Raw genomic sequence first — 18030 nt, forward strand, 5'->3', positions numbered from 1 at the left:
TGATTTCAAAGCCATTTCTCCTTCTTTGTTAGTCACTTTTCTCTGTGTGTTAATCTTTGTTTTCTTTTTTTTTTTTTTTTTTAAGATTTATTTATTTATTTATTTATTTATGCAAGCACTTGGTACAGTCAGAAGTGCGGGAGGCTGAGGAAATTCACCAGAGCCAGAGCGGGGAACAGAACAGGCAGACTGACGAAAAACACTGCTGAGGGGAGCAGCGGGCAGCAGAGGAGGTCTGTGCGCCATGTGGGACCCTCCTCCGGTAGCCTGGGAGCACTGCAGAGGCTGCAGGCAGCTTCGCAACCCAGCGCTCAACAGCTGCGCCACCCGAAGGCCCTTTGTTTTTTTTTTATGTTTTCATGATTTCATTAAATTATCAGTGTTCTCTGGAGCTATTTTTCCCACCCTTTTTGTGCACTTATTCTCAGGTATTTTTTTTGTTGTTGCACTGTGTTCCTGACACTTCTCAAATGGACTCCTGAGATCTCTTAAAATTATTTTATTCATGAAGAGTTAATTGCTCCTCTTTGTACAGAGTTAGTGATTGAGCGATCCTATTTCACCACTTTGGTGATGTAGTAAATACACAGATTTTTTTGTAAACAAATTTATGTTTCTTAATTATGATGTATTACATTTTTTATGTTTGCTTGATTCAGTTTATGAATGTTTATTTAGAGTTTGGAGACTCCTCCAAAATGAATTCCTAAAATCATAGATTAATTTTGAGTACTTGGAAATTTATATAAAGAGGTTCATATAATGTAACTTTTGTATACAGCCTTTTTTTAATGTCACATTAAGCATGTGAAAACCATGCATCTGTTGTTCTGTGGCAATAGGTTGTCTACTTTCATTCTTGTATATCATGGAAAATATACCACAATTTGTCCTTCTATTGTTTATGCACATGGATTATTCTCATGGGTGATTATTTTAAAACTCCCAGTCAGGCTGTTCCATGACTGTGACTACAAATTCTTGTTGGGTAAATATGCAAGAAAAGCATTTCATTTCCTACCTTCTGAAAATGGATTCTAAGATAATCAATTTTCAACTTTTTTCTATTATGTTCATTTTAATACAATTATTTCCTCTATTTAGGCTTTAGGAATAGTCTGCAAGTTTTGTTACATCATATTTTTCTAACCCTAGTCACATATTAATATTGGGAAAAACTGTCAGTCCCTTAGCTGTCTAGTTTTCCAATTTTTTAGAAACTTGAATGACCAAGGGTTTGACCGCTTCCTTTTAGTCACCTTCCAGTCACTAGAATTTTGAATATTTAGAAACGGAGCAAAAAGAGAAAAGTGCTTTCTTGATGGCAGTAGGACTGGGAGTGCATATATCTTCTTATTCAAAGGAACTCAGAGGACATAGAACTCAGGTAAGGTAAGAATTTTGCTACTCAAAATGGTTAAATGATTGTATTACAATGTAAAGTATTACTCAATAAAGCTGATTTTAAAATACAAATTTAAAATGTCAGTGGCTCTCATCACACCAAGGCAAAATCCACAATCTTTACATAGTCTACAAGGTCCCAGAAGATCCTGTGCCAATTTTTCCTTCTTATCTCCTGATATTATCTCTTACAGTTATCTTCTCAGTCCATTCCTGACATGCCAGTCTTCTTTTTCTTTTTAAGATTTATTTTATTTATACAAGAACCGGGGTACAGTCCAGATGTGAGGGAGGGTGAGAGGATTCACCAGAGACAGAGCAAGAAACAGAACAGGCAGACTGATGAAACACACTGCTGAGGGAAGCAGCAAGGAGACAGGAGAGGTCTGCTATGCCATGTGAGTTGCTCCGAGGGCGGCTGGGATCAAACCGGCACTGCAGAGGCTGCAACAGCTTCACTGGGCTCAACCACGTGAGCCGCCAGGGAGGCCCCCATGCCAGCCTTCTTGATGCTTCTTGAACACAGTAGACATCTCCCTGCTCCACTAGTTTTGCTGCACCCTATACCCAAAGAGTTCCCTTTTTCAACTTCTCCTCTCAGTGAGTCCTCCACTGGTCACCAAATAAAATTGCCTCCACTCTGCCCTATTCCCTAAATTACTTTTCCCCTTTTTTGGCTTAAATTTCCTCCTTCAATTTTCATTGTCATTACTATACTGTGCTTTTCTTATTATTATCCTAGTTATTTTCTATATTTATCTTCAGAATGTAGGTTATTTTTTAGTAAATGTCTTTTATTTCTGTTTTATTCATTGCTGTGACCAGCGCATGGAAGACTACCTAGCTCATGGAATAATACCTACTACATAACAAATAAACATTTGTTAAACAAATAAAATTAGTATTCCTCTTTATTAATTTTTTTCTTTTGGATTTTTCCATTAACTCAAGTGTTCCTAAAACATTCAATATTCTTTCCACAGTCCTCTGACTTTCTTGCTTCAGCACCTAAGGGTCAAAGACTACTTAGCACAGATCCAGAAAACATAACAAAAGGTCTTAATCCTAAAATCCTAACTAATTTTTGATATCTCCCATTCTCAATGTTCACTCATTAATTTTGTCTAATCTGGAAAGCTTAATAGTAGACCTTTGAAAAAGCCCAAGAATGAGTTCACATTCTTCTCAGCAACAACTTCCTTCATTCCACTGACTGCCTCTTCCTTCTGAATCTTTGGACTCCTGCTTCTGGGATGTTCTTCTCCTACCATCTGACCATCAGTACATTTCTATAGACTCTACCCTAGATAAAAATGCCTGGTTCAGAACCTTCTAATCATTCATGTAAGATACTGAGGGATTCCATGAAGAAAACCCACAGTTTCAAGAGTATTCAACTTTCTATTTAAAAAATGATGTATGTATTATGTTGCATAGCAACTGCCAAAACTATTATATATGTGATTTTTCTAGGGCAGGAGCATGTATTTATTGGGGTGGAAAAGGGACATAAGGAGTAACTACTAATGGGTAGAGAGTTCTTCTGAAGAATGATGAACACGTTCCAAACTTAGATTGTGTGATGGCTGTATGACCCTACACATATATATAATAAATCATTAAAGTATGTACTTTAAATGAATTTTATGACATGTAAATTATATGCCAATAAAGATATTATCTTTGTATTCAATTATAATGCATTGCTTCCTTGAGTAACCATCTGTTGTCATTCAGATACTTAGATTACAAGCCTTTTATTCATTCGGTATTTACTGAGTGCCTCCTATTTGTTAGAATGCTTGCAAGGCACTAGGGATATAAAGAGCACAAAGACTCCCTTTTTTATCTTAGAATCTCATAAAAAAAATAGATTGAACAAGTGATGGTAAAGGGAATGAAGTAAGTGATCTGAGAGGGTTAGAGTATAATGCTGACTACAGTAATAGTCACTGTAGTACTTACCATGGTGGTTACCAAACAACCACTAATAAACTCACAGAGAATGCTGTTACTCACTGTTACTCATATCCACAATTTTGACTTTCATTTTTTCTCCTCCGGTGTTGCTAACCTCCCTATAGATTCCTAGACATTTTTGCCATAGACAGAGCTCTGATGTTGTTCTCTGTGTGTCCAGAAAAAAACCCTCAGGGTCTTTTCTGTGGCTGCTACATAACTCCTGGTATTTCACAAGTCTTAGGGTTTTTCCATGTAAATCCCATTGTTTGAGAAGAATGTTTTTTCAGAAGGTAATTCTTTTTCAAAACCACCACCCAAATCAAGCTCACCATAACCAATCTACACACTGTTGTGTAAGTCAAATCCCAGTAACTTGGCATTAGGTTGTTCCTCCCAGCACTGCTTTAAAACACTGCATTTACTTCTTGCTAAGTACTGAAAATATATGTTCTCAACACGAGCGTCATGAAAAAGAATCTTTGACTTCAAAGAGGATTGAGAGACCAGAAAACACAGGAATTGAGCTCTTCTGGAACAAATGCTACACTTAGGAGATCTGAAGTAGTTTTCCAGCACCACCATCGAGTTGCCCCAAGTCATTTCTTTCCACTCCCATTTGTGAGGAAAGCCACAGTGAAGTCTTCTGTTGGATGGCCTCTCCAGTTGTTTTCAGCTATATACTTTTGTTTTAAAGATTTATTATTTATGCATACAAGAGCTGGGGTACAGGCCAGAAATGCAGGGGGTGAGAGGATTCACCAGAGACAGAGTGGGGAACAGAACAGGCAGACTGGCTGAAATACACTGCTGAGGGGAGCAGCAGGCGAGTCAGGAGAGGTCTGCTGCGCCGTGTGTATTGCTCGCTGGCCAGCTGGGAATCAAAATTATGCTGCAGTGGCTGCGGACAGCTTCATAGGTTGCGTCTTAACTCCCTGCGCCACCAGGGAGGCCTCAGCTATATACTTTTATTTGTGTATGTGCTTTCACAGATGCTTTTGGGGCATTTTTTCTGTTCCCTCTTTATTGGTTTATTCAGATGTTTAACAAAATCCTCAAGAAATCGATCACAGCCCATCTCAGCCATCTTTGTGTCCTGGATTACCCCACAATGGAACATGATTGTTTACATATTAAAACATGTTAAAAGAGGAGGTATATGACAACATTTCCAGTTAGAAAATATCTGAAATTGGAATCAAAAGATCTATGTTTGAGTCTGGTCTTGCTCCTTTCTGAGACTCAGTGAAAAGTATAGAAATCTGCAAAACACTGAAAATGGAAGATTTTACTCTGAAGATATTTCACTCAAAGTGTTTGGATATATTCCATACTTATATTTCAGACACAATGTTATAGCTAAAAGTTATCAGTAGTCACATTTTTGCATAATTTTTTTTTATTAAGGTAGCACTGATTTACAATACTGTATGATTCAGAAATACAGAATCCCACCTCTTCAGATGTATGTTGCCCACTGCACCCACCATCAAGGCACCCAAAGTCCTTTGCATCCCTCCCTGTTTTCCTCCCACTCTGGCAGCTTCAGTTTTACAGTCAGATTTCTAGAGCTTGTTTTTGGTTTGGTGTTGTCTGTTCACATTTAAACATTTGCTACTGGATCACAAAGTCAGCACTGCCCTTCTGTGACTGTAACTTCATTCTGGCTCATTCTCCCTCCTTGTCAGTCTACCTTCTTCCCTCCTACTTCCTTTCACTTCTTCCTTTCCATTTTTAGACTCATGCTGTTCTTCCTGCAAGCTGATTTCCCTCATCCTTGTCACCTATTTTTTCTCCATGCATACCTTCAAGTTCAAAACTTCCTGCCTTATCTATTATATCTTTTCTAGCCTGTCAAATAGGCATAGTTCTTTTCTGTTTCTAATTCCTTTTGACAAAAATAATAGACACACATCTTCTCAGGCTGCCTCCTGCTTATATCTGGTTGTCTAATTACAGCAGATTAAGTCATTAGCACCCTGAATTATAACCCCCACTTCCTTCCAACCACTTGGTACCACCTGCAACCAGACCTTTGGCATCTAAGCGTCTCCAACCTAAGTTACTCCAACCTGGTAACTATCCTCAAATCCCCTTCCAGCTCTCTGTCAGATCAATCTATATGAATTACTACTAAGATGTTCATGTTTAAAACATGTCAGGAAAAAAAAAAACATGTCAGAGAAGCTTTCTTGCTCACAATAGTAATTTGTTACCTCAACATAATTGATAATGTCCCTTCTGAACAGGCTTTCAATACTACAGCAACGGCCCACAGAAGTAAACAACACAGCTGTAACAATGTAACAAAAAGCAGGTGCCCCATCAGGCAGGGCAATCCAACAGGGGAGGGCAGAAAAGCCTGAAAATTATTTACTCTACAACCTCCATTTCTTTATGCATGCATTTGCTTTCCCTTCCTTTTCTCCCTCTCAGAATTACAGTTGATCCTAGAAGAATTCCAAGGTTAGAGGCACTAACCACATCCAGTATGTTATCTGTGTATAACTTTTAACTCCCGATAACTATTAATATAGCCTGTTGTTGATAGTCTATTAACCCATATTTTGTATATGTATTGTATACTATTTTTTTTTAAAGATTTTTTTTCTTTTTTTTTTTAAAAAGATTGATTTATTTATTTATACAAGCACTGGGTATAGTCAGAAGCGCGGGAGGGTGAGAGAATTCACCAGAGCCAGAGCGGGGAGCAGAGCAGGCAGAAGGACCGAAGTCTTCCCCTGAGGGGAGCAGCAGGCGGCAGGAGAGGTCTGCGCGCCATGTGGGACCCTCCTCCGGTGGCCGGGGAGCAGCCGGGGATCGAACCGGCGCTGCGGAGGCTGCGGGCAGCTTCGCAACCCAGCGCTCACGTGCTGCACCACCGGGGAGGCCCTGTATTGTATACTATTTCTTACAATAATGTAAGCTAGAGAAAAGAAAATGTTCAGAAAAATCATAAGAAGAGACTATATAATTTGCATTTTATTGGAAAAGAGCCATGTATAAGTGGACCCATACAGTTCAAACCCATATTACTCTGTTCAAGAATCAACTGTATTTGAAAAATACATCTTCAAGTGTCAAAAAAAAAACTCCCCCTTGGTTGGAAATCTTCCATGGCACTTTTCTGTGCTCCCAGAACATCATTATGATGCCTGCTGATTTCACAAAACACAGTAAATTATAATTATCTCTGTTTTATTGTAACAGACTCAGAGTTCCTTAGGACAAAGACTGATAATTTCTTTGTATTATCCTTAATACCTATCGCAATTTCCAGCCACATTGCTGACATATCAAATGTTGAACAACGCAACAAATCAGTGGTTGTGTGAGATGGAACTCCCAAAATGAAGAAGTAGAAGACAAGCCAAGTGCATAAAGCCCAGATGTTCATATTCTGGCCCAGGTCTAGAGTCAGGGTTGAGACTTAATCAAAGATGAGGACTCCTGCTAAGCACAGAAGGACATTAGAACTGGTGGTGTTTCTGGCGCTAAATTTATTGACTCAGCAGCTGCAATTTTGAAGGCAAGAGCACAGTGTTGGAATGATCTTGGCCCATTTGTCACTATTGTGTAGCAGACAAAATAACTGGGATTATCATAAGAAATTCTCAATTCATTCCTAGTCCTGCCTTTTACTAGTTGTAGGGTAAATGGTTTTTCAGGCTTCTCTGCTCTCCCACCATTAGGAGTGCCCTGCCTGATGGGACACCTGCAGTTGTTACATGCTGCCTTATTTACTTCTGTGGGCCATGGGAGGAGTATTGAGAGTCACCAAGAGAAGCAGAAGCAGGAGAGAGGCAGGAGAGAGAAGGAGAGAAAGAGGCCAGAGAAGCCCAGGGTGAGGACATGCCAGGAGCTTGGAGGCCTACCAGCCTCCTGGCCCCAGGGCACCCCTGCGTGCCATGTACCTGGTCGCTGCAATGCATGTAAAGCTCAGTAAAAGCTTGAGAAAGCCACCGAGGGCTCTTGGAGTCCTCCTTTACCCCCATCTGCTCAGATCATAGATATCCTGCTCTGTGGCCCATCCTGCCCCTACACTAGTCTAAAAATGAAGTTTAATGTTTCTGTGACTGTTTCATCCTCTTTAAATAAAAAGGCTAATCATCCCCACATCACAGAACTGACATGAAGTTTAAACAAAGTATACAAAAGGGCCTATTCAGTACCTGGCCCTAAGTAATTAGTAGAAATTATAATAATTATTAATACCAGATTAGAATAGCAGGTACAGTAAATACTTTGTCTTTGTTTTTAAAGAGTATGAATAGTTCCTGGAGCATTAAATTCTAAATTAATCTGCTTCTACAGAGGTCACTAGCTTGGACTTATTCCATATTAAAAATGCATCTTGATTGGTAGTGATCAGTCTTCAATCCATAAACCATCTGTAGAGGGTGCAGGATTTCAAAAACTGAATTTTATTGCCCTCTACTGGCCACCAGAAATAGAGCAAAAGTATGTGCCAGATGCCTTACTCATTACTGTCTAATCTTCTCCACCATTGGAGTGTAAGATATTAAAGAACTAGATATAGCAGCCATAGCAAGACAGCAGCCATTTTGAGGAAAGACAACATTTTGAAGGGCACAACTGTGCCCTAGTTTCGTTTTGGGGCAAAAACCACAAGCCAAGGGTAAATGAAACCTAGCTGGCACCATGAGAGCTATCCAATCAGGGTGGGCCCTGCCCCAGGTGTGAAAAGTCCCCGCATCCTGTCAACAAAGTACAAAAACAGCTGGTTGCTCTGGGAGGGGGTCCCTCCCTCAACCTGATGAGACTGCTGTGTCAGTACACCAGGCAGAGTTGGGCCCTAGCTTAAGCTAGCAATAAAGCCTTTTTGCTTTTGCATCTCTGGCTCCGTGTAGTCTTTGGGAACCCCAGATGGAGTTGAGGTGCCAACTCCTAACAGGAGAAGGTAGGTATTATCTTTGTGTCACAGATAAGGAAAGTAATCCTCAAAAAAGTTCAGTAATTGGCCCAGAGTCACACAAGCATGGCAAAACCAAGATCTGAAATTTGTCTTTTGGCCCAAACCATGTGACTTCCCCTCATATTGTTTTTTTTACTGAGGATTGCCTTGTTGTCTGTGGGACTCAAAACACATTCTTACACGAGATAGCCTTTGATCTAAACTTTGACTAAATAAATTGGATATCATTTAGCCAATGTCACAAATCCAGTAAAGAGCAATCCAAGTACCTGAATCCTGTCTCTGACTCTTATTCCCTGTACTTTCTTGCAGTGGAGTAACTGCCATCTGACCAGGCTGAACAGTATAGAAATAATGTACAACTGCTTCTTCTCAAACCTGGTCTTATAAATTTACATAAAACTTCTTCCTAATGATATAGTTATACAAGCTATATTTATGAAGACAAAGAAGATGAATTTCTTCCTAATTTCCTCCAAGTGCTAGGAGAAATCAACTAATATATGCAAAATCACACACTTGCCAGAGAGCACACCCGGGATTGAGAGAATCGGCTCATAGATCATGAAGTTATATTTTTAAATAGAGTTGTATTTATTTATGAGCTAGGACTTTATTAAAAACTGTAAAGATTTGAATGAAAATGCAAATACATGTTATAAGCAACTTTAGTGAACCATGTTGTATTAAGTGAATATAAAATCTAATATTCAAAAACAGCATCTATTGCATTTGTTTAACGTTCGTCATAGATTTATTGAGCTAACTATTGTCTTAGGTAGTGTATTCAGAGATGAATAAGACATGACTACGCCCTCAGATAATTCCTGGTCTAATAGGCAAACGGACCTGTAAACAAATGAACATAATAGATGATGTTTTGTTTGCCTCCATTGTTATGCCAGATGCAAATAAATCAACTGCATGGAATAGCCAGTTTTAGGCAAAGATACAACTGGACTTCAGAAAACAAGTGACACATAAGGTGAATCTTAAAAAGATTGTACGACAAGGTGGTAAAGGGGCTGCAAGTAGCTGTGTATGGTACAAAGGATAAAACAGGCTCTTGGTCAGGAAACCAAATAGTACCATGGAAGCAAAGTTTAGGGGACAAAGAGAAGCAGACCAGTAGGACTTGAGGTGAAATCACATTAAGAGTCAGAACTATGGCAGTAAGCCACAGTTTCAGATGGGTAAATGAAATTTTGTAGAGATCAGGTATCTAGGTTTGCCACTTCTTGATACTTACACACACACAAAAAAAAAAAAAACCACAAAAATACTAATTCTGAGCGATACATGTAGTCTCATGTTTATACAACCTGATTTACAATTGCCAAGAGCTGGATGAAACCTAAGTCCCATTGACAGATGATTGTATATGGAAGAATTGGTATATGTACATAATAGAATATACTCAGTTATTTAAAAATGAGGAAATCCTGCCATTTATAACAATCGGGGTGGACCTAGAGGGCCCATTATGCTTAGTAAAATATGTCTGATGGAAAAAAACAAACAGCATATGATTTCCACTCATATGTGGTATGTAGAGAATCCAAATGAATGAATGAACTTAATAAAACAAAAATAAACATTTAGAGTATAAAACCAATTAGTGGTTACCAGAAGGGAAGGGGGAATGGAGTGGATAAATTGGGGGATGGGGGCCCACTGTATGGTGAGGGAAAGAATTGAACATTTAGTGATGAGCTATGGATTACATACACATCTTAATTTTTAATGATGCTTATATGATGTTATGACACAGAGTTACTTCAATTTAAGTGATCACAAAATATTTAAAATTAATTAAAAAATAAAATATTATGAAAATATTTAAAATTAAAAAAAAAAGAATGTAGGGCCTGGCATGATGGTGGCAGAGTGAGGACAGGAGCCACTTCCTCTAAATAATCAAACTAAATTGCAGTAATACAAAGGGCAGAAGATATGAACCTACCACATACTAGGAGCAAGTACAGTGAAAAGAGGTAGGAAAATTTTAAGTGAATAAAATTCATTTAAATGAATGGGCAGCACAACTTATAAGACAGAGGGTGGCAGCTTCACACAGCCCCCTACAGCTGCTGACTTGGGGACACACCTCCACTGAGGACTCCTGAGACCCAGCGCTGCATTGGGTAAGAGGGTGTGTGAGCTGGCACACAAAACAGAGGGAGCACTGTTGGAGAGCTGCAGGGGCTGGTTTGAGCCTGGGGCACTCAATATAGAACAGTTTGAGCCTGAATCAGCAGAGATAAGCAAGTCAGAGCACCTACTCCTACTTGAAGTAGAAGCAGGCTCCTACTTGAAGCCCAGGATGGCATATTCAAAACACCCTAACCCTCTATCCCAGGACGAAAAGCAAAGCAAAGAAATCCTTGAACAAATAGAACTCAAATACCTGTCAACAACAGAATTACACACTCTAGGGTAAGAGTCTGTGTTGGAAAAGAAAAGAGAACTCCCAGTCTGTGACCTCATACCAACTACAATTCATGCCCAGTGCTTTCACGTAGCCTAGGATGGAATGGGCAGAAGACCATAAAAGACACTAAGACTGAGGAGCTGGGTTAGAAGAAGCCTCACTGTGGACCCCCACCAACAGTGCTGGCACCCGGATAGAACAGTAGGAAGTTTGAATTCCTAAGTTTACAGGCAGTGATTCTTTAATGTCCTATTGTCCCAGTCCTCTTTTGTACCTACTATGACTCACCAGTACCAGACCTCAGGTTACTTCAACAGTCTGAAAATCTATCCCTATCATGCCTATTAAAAAAATGAAAAAGAATGGCATTAATTTATCTTTTTTTGATTGCTGAATAGTGTTCCATTGTGTATATGTACCACATCTTCTTGATCCAGCCATTTATTTTTGGGCATCCTGCAGGGGAGGGAGAGGAAGAAGGATCAAAATGAAAGCAGGAAGAACACAAGGGACTATGGTGATGGGCATGGGTCAATTAGTGGTGGAAATTCTATGGGGACTACACCTGATGTAACATATACAAACAAAGAAATTAATTTTAGAAAAAATTTTAATTTTAAAAAATATGAAATATGAGAAAACAGAAGGCACAACAGAAATGTGAGAACAGAAAACCCTAATGGACCCCAGTCTAGCAAAGGTACAAAAAATGATGGATGACGAATTCAAGGTAACTGTTCTAGCTATGCTTATGTAACTCAAAAAAAAAAAAAAAAGTCTCAAAACAGGGCCTCCCTGGTGGCACAAGGGGTTAAGATGCAACCTATGAAGCTGTCCACAGCCTCTGCAGCTCGAGTTCAATCCCCAGCCAGGGTGCTACCCACATGGGGCAGCAGACCTCTCCTCACTCGCCCGCTGCTCTCCTCAGCAGTGTATTTCAGTATATCCACCTGTTCTGTTCCCCACTCTGTCTCTGGTGAGTCCTCTCATCCTCATCCTCCCACACCTCTGTCTGTAACCCAGTTCTTGTATGCATAAATAAATAAATCTTTTTAAAAAAAGAGGTCTAAAAACAACAGAGCAAACAAAGAAAATATGTGACAGCAGCAATTGTAAATAATGGATTCAGAAAACACTGTAACTGATTTAAAAGTGCAAATGAGGTCCTCAATAGCAAATAGAAGCACTGTTGAGAATTCATGAGTTGCAAAACACACTGTTGAAGAACACACAAATAGAACAGTGTAGAGAAAAAAGTTTACAAAATGAAAATACCTGGAAGTCCTTTGAGATAACTTAAAGAGAAATAACATCCATATCATGGGAGTCCAGAAGGAGAGAAAGAAAAAGGCATAGAAAACGTATTTAAAAAGTAATTGCTGAAAATCATTTCAGTCTGGGAAACAAACTAGACGTAATCTAAGAGGCCCAAAGGATACCAAATAAAATATCAGGCAGACATACATCAAGACATAGTATAATATGGGTGCTAAAAACCAATGGCAAGGACAGAATATTTTTAAAATGAGGAAAAAAGAGGGTAATGCATAAGAGTACACCAATCAGATTGTCAAAGGACTCCTCATTAGAAATACTACAAGGTTAACATTCAAGACAGAACGAAGTGTAAGGAGCTTCACTGAAGAGCAAAAACTAGCAGAAGTTATCAGCAAAGCTGAAGATGGAAGAAAGTCTAAAGGGATTATTGTAAAACAACAGAACAATGACTACCAAGGCAACAGGCAGTTAAAAAAAAAAGCATGTGGCTCATCAGAACCAATCAGACACCAGACCAATCAATAGGTCACACAAGGACTCCAAAATTATTGAAGTCCATGAGGTCAAGATATTTAAAGCTAATCTGGATCATCCACTAGTGTATGCAATTTTCTATGACTACAATAACAGCTGGGAGAAAAAATTTTAAAAAAGGAAAGAAATAACCAGCGTAAATATGGATGAGGAACCATGAATTCAAGAATGGGGCTCAATCAGAACTGTATATACCACAGTTCTGCTATAGCCACATATCATAAAGTCCCATGGGCCTCCCTGGTGGCATAGGGGTTAAGTCTCAGAGCCATCACTGAGAACGCCTGAGTTCCATCCCGGCCAGGGAACTCACCCACATATGGCGCAGCAGACCTCTCCTGATTCGACCACTGCTCCCCTCAGCAGTGTATTTCAGTAGATCCTCCTGTTCTGTCCCCACTCTGTCTCACCCCCTCATTAAGTCTCACATGTCAAATATTCTTTAAAAGACAAGAAGGAAAGCTATGTTTTGTATATGGTGATGGGAAAAGAGAATGGTGCTGAAAGACTGAAAGACACCCCCCAACCCCCAGGAGCTTTTACGCAAATGATGGAGAACAGTCTCTGCTCTGGGGCCTTGCAGTTGAAAATGGTAAACACACAGAAGAACCAGAGTTAAAGGAAGAATGTGAGAATATGATCCTATGGAAAGAATGGAGAGGTAGAACCAAGCAAGGTTCAGCACTGTGCAGAATGAAGACGGTAATATTTTTAAAATAAGTGGCAGATGGAGAGTTTTGCCTTTTTTTCTTAGGTCCACAGTTGAAGGATGAAAGTTGCCTAAGGAATTATTGGTGTCACATGTCAGAATGCATATGGAACATCAGAGACTTCATGAGTTGTTGTCTTCATCTTACATGAAGTTGTCATTGAGGCACTGTTTAAATACTTCTAAACAGAGTTTGTGGTGACAAGGAATGCACATTCTCTGGCCCATACCTTTGAGAAGCTCACAGAAAAGAAAGACAATCGCAAAAGCAAATATCTACTTACATCCTAGAACAATGTCATTGCTCTGATGGATTGAGGAATACTGTCTTCACCTGTTTTCTGCTACCTTTCCTCAGCACTTGGAAATGTTCAAGGTGCTCTATTGCATACTTGGTTGTCCTCTATCTTTTAAAGATAAATGTTCATGTACATGCCATCTTGCTTGAACATTGAGGACAAGGACAATGGAGTAGGAAATGACTGATCGCAAAATACAATTGCTAGCACACTGGTACTCATTCACCATCTTGGGCATGAAGTTATCTAGAATGACAGCAGGAATTGGGACAGAGATAAAAATTATGAACAGATACAAAAGTTCTTAAGGACCTTAGCTCCAGAGATTGCAGTTTATCTTACCTTTCTTCTTTGGGAAAAAAAATGGCACTCAATGAAGGTTACTGTCATTGTAGTAGACAGGGACTGGCAACAGCCATAACAGATTCAGAAGCTTTGGTTATGAACTGGCAAAACAGAAATTATGAAATGTACATTGTAAGGCTTTTTCTAACTTTTAAATGAGATAATAAGTTAAAAAATTATCATATGCTAAGCATGTTGCAAATGCCCAATCTGATAATGTGGAACATATATTTTTATAATAACTATTCTCTCTATACTTCATTTTAATCCTACAGATGGCCAATGACTTGAAACGGTTTTGGTGAAGTCTGATTTTCCATAAATCATTGCCCATTCAGATGTCTTTTAACCACTTCCTTCAATTCTTAATTCTCTATATATTAAATATGAATCTTCAGTTTAGCTAATAATTGCACCATACATTCCCAAAATTAGCATATAAATGGTAGCATATATATATTACCACCCATATGTATATATTAAAATATGTGTGCATATTATGGAAGGACATTAATTTTCACTCTATTACCCTGAACTTATTTTGCTGCTTGTTTTCAATTTCCTTTGTTCATTGGATTTTTAAAACAATTTACTGATGTCACCATCATTCTACAAAGTAAAAGCATAAAAGAAAAACTTTCTTTAAAAGTAGAATGAAAATTGCAACAGTAGAGATTTTTTCAAGCTTCAAAGGAGCATCCAATGCCTATCACATTGTTGAAGCACAATGTTATTATGTAAAAATTTCCTTTACTCTTGACATAAAACAGAAGACAAAGTATGAGATTTGATATTGAAAAACATTACTTGAAATCAGGACTTGGCCCAATCATACTGACCCCAGTGTACACTGTTAATTTAGCCCTTGAACCACCACAGGTTCTTGTCCCATGAAACCCTAAAAAGGAATGTGCACACATTTTAGATAAGTAACCAGAGAGAAACAAGCTTTGTTTAAGAAAGCAAAGTTTATTTAAAGGAATAAAGTAAGCACTCCCAGGTACACTGTACTTGGGAGGGGCAAGAAAGCCATTGTGGGCCCATGTCCAGGGTTTTGTAAACAATTTTTTTCCTCTATTCTAAAATCTAATCACCCTATTTTGTGATTAGCTCTTTCTGCCAGTGGCTATACTCGTCCAGGCAGATGTGCCCATTTTCCCAGCTCAACTCTGAGAGTTTCTCTTTTTTACTTCCCCTGTCCAAGGTCTCCGAAAATTCACTGTCTCAGTTAGTCTCAATTTTCTCCGTCCTTCTCCCAAAACCTCTCCAGAAGTCCCTGCTGGCACCGTCCCTGAAACTGCCTAATTAATCCTAACTTGCCCTGGGGATTCGATATGATCTTAGTCAAATTATTCACCTTCTTTAAGCTTTAGCCCTTCATCCATAACAGGGAGATGATACTGACTTCACAGGGTCATTGTGAAAATAAAATGCAACAACATCTGGAAAGAGTGTGGCACTGTATTCAACACACCACAGCTGCTTTATAAAATTTCCTTATAAAATACATAGATTTTTAACCAACTTTTCCCAAAAATTTGAAAGTCTTTATATTCCATTTGAATCCCATAGAACAGCAAGTCAATCATTTTGTGATTAGGAGAAGCCTGCATTTTTGAGTAGTCCTTTCCCCAATAGAAGAGAAATGACAAACTTATCAAGATTCCTGTTAGTTACTTAAATCATGTCTGAAAAAGTATCCTCAAGGCTTTATTACTTTTCCTTCTTTACTCCTTTTAATCATACTGATACCTTACATAAGAACATTAATTTTAAAAATTCATCTTACACATATTCACATATACTCCCTCAGTATGAAATAGTCGTGCATTATTTCCTCCATTTCAGAGATGAGTAACAGATTAAAAATGAAGCAATCAAAGTCAAACAGCTGGGAAGGGTCAGAGACGGCATTTGAACCTGGTCTTCCCAACTCCAAGGTCTACGTTATTTTCACTGAAGGAGTTAACAGCAGTAAAGTCCTAATTAAAATTCTATCTCCAAATTCTAATTTCATGAACTATTCTGTTATATTTTATTTTTTTTTAAAGATTTGTTTATTTTATTTATACAAGAGCTGGGGTACAGGCCAGAAGCGTGGGAGGGTGAGAGAATTCACCAGAGACAGAGTGGGGAACAGAACAGGCAGACTGATGAAATACACTGCTGAGCGGAGCAGCGGGCGAGACAGGAGAGGTCTGCTGTGCCATGTGGGACCCTCACCGGCCAGCCGGGATGGAACCGGAGCTGTGGAGGCTGTAGACAGCTTCACAGTGCTGCGCTCAACACTCGGCAACCACCAGGGGAGGTCCAATTCTATTATATGTTAGCTGCCATTCATACCACTTAGTATTCTGAGAGTGCTCGCTCCCCTATGTGACACCACTACCATCAACAGTCAACCTAGTGCAATTTTATTGTCATAAAGTCACAGAATGTCAATAATGGAAGAATCCATAAAAAGGATCTAGCTTAATCTTAGGGCAAGAAATCAAGGCAAAGAAGTGTTAGGATACTTGCTCAAGATTATATTTCTTAATATCAAGCGAGCGACAAACCTGGGGCTCTGGCTGCAGGTCCAACATCACTTTCAACCCTTCTACACTGATCTGCCAGTCAAGAACAAGAATAACATTAATTTTTTTTTTATTTCCTTCCTGAAATACTTGTTCGCTTAGGGTTCCTAAGATAAGTGTGTCTTCCATTAACTTAAAATCAGAAGGTTAATAGGAAACCAGAAATTATTGTTAAGTTTGTTTGGCATTCTCTTTAGGATTGTTCATTATGTAAAGAAAGAATGTTGATCATTCAAACATATCACTTTTATTTCAGCTGCCCAGATATAAGTAAATAACTATTTTAATTAGAAAGAGAAAAATGAGAATAATTTCGTGTCATGCCTGAGGTTTGAAATTATTTGCTTGAAGCAAATTTCACATTGGACATCAAATTTGAAGCACTCTGTCTTGATTCCACAAGTAATGTAAAATTTCCCCTATTATTCTGCCATCACAGATGTGTTAGCTAGACATATTTGACATTGTCATGATGTACAATTGTAACTAGAACTATTAATACATCAGAACCTGCTGCGACATTCCTAGCTTAGTAGTTATTTTTCTTTCTTTTCACTTTCCTATCAAAGCAATAGAGCAATAATCCTGGCAAAAAATCATTCTGTTTTACCTACATCTCTGAGACACTAGTTCATGGACTTGTCCTTTCTGCCACAGTTATTTTCTTGTGCTTGGAAAAGATTCTGGGACTTGACATATTCCTTCTCTCTTCCATTTGGGCAATTTAAACTTTAGAACTGGCTTAACACAAAACTAAAATGAAGCTAAAATTTATAATCTTCTTACTTGCTTAGGCTGAAAGAGATACAAGGAAAAGTATCAGCTTTTAAGATAGGTACTTGAAGAGCTGGGTTTTTTTTAATAATAAATTTTATTTTTATATTCCCTATACAATTGCAACCCCCTTATTTTAACCCCAATCCCTCCCCTCCCCGCCCCCCACCCTCCATAGAGTGTCTCTGGCTCATAGTTTTTTGTTGATTTTGATTTTCACTTTCTTATAGTTATTCATTTTCCTGGTCCCTTATTTAAGTTTTCTAGATTCCTGTTATAAGTGAGACCATCCGGTATTTTTCTTTTTCTTTTTGGCTTATTTCGCTGAGCATGATCCCTTCCAGCGCCATCCATGTTGCTGCAAATTGCATGTGTTTATCTTTTTTGAATGCTGAGTAATATTCCATGGTGTATATGGACCACATCTTCTTGATCCAGTCATCTATTTTTGGACATTTGGGTTGTTTCCAAAGCTTAGCTAATGTAAACAATGCTGCTATAAACATAGGGGTGCAGGTATTCTTTGGAATTGATGTTTCTGTGTCCTTTGGGTAAATACCTAGGAGTGCAATTGCTGTATCATATGGAAGCTCTATGTTTAGTAGGTCCAGAAATCTCCACACAGCTCTCCATAGCGGTTGGACCAGTTTGCACTCCCACCAACAGAGCAGAAGAGTTCCTTTTTCTCCACATCCTCGCCAACATTTGTTGTTGCTAGTTTTTTTTAATATGTGCCATTCTCACTGGTGTAAGATGGTATCTCATGGTAGTTTTGATTTGCATTT

The sequence above is a fragment of the Talpa occidentalis genome, unplaced genomic scaffold (genome assembly GCF_014898055.3).
Source record: "Talpa occidentalis isolate TD23 unplaced genomic scaffold, MPIMG_talOcc4v2.1 talOcc4.3, whole genome shotgun sequence".
In the NCBI taxonomy this organism is placed as follows: Eukaryota; Metazoa; Chordata; class Mammalia; order Eulipotyphla; family Talpidae; genus Talpa; species Talpa occidentalis.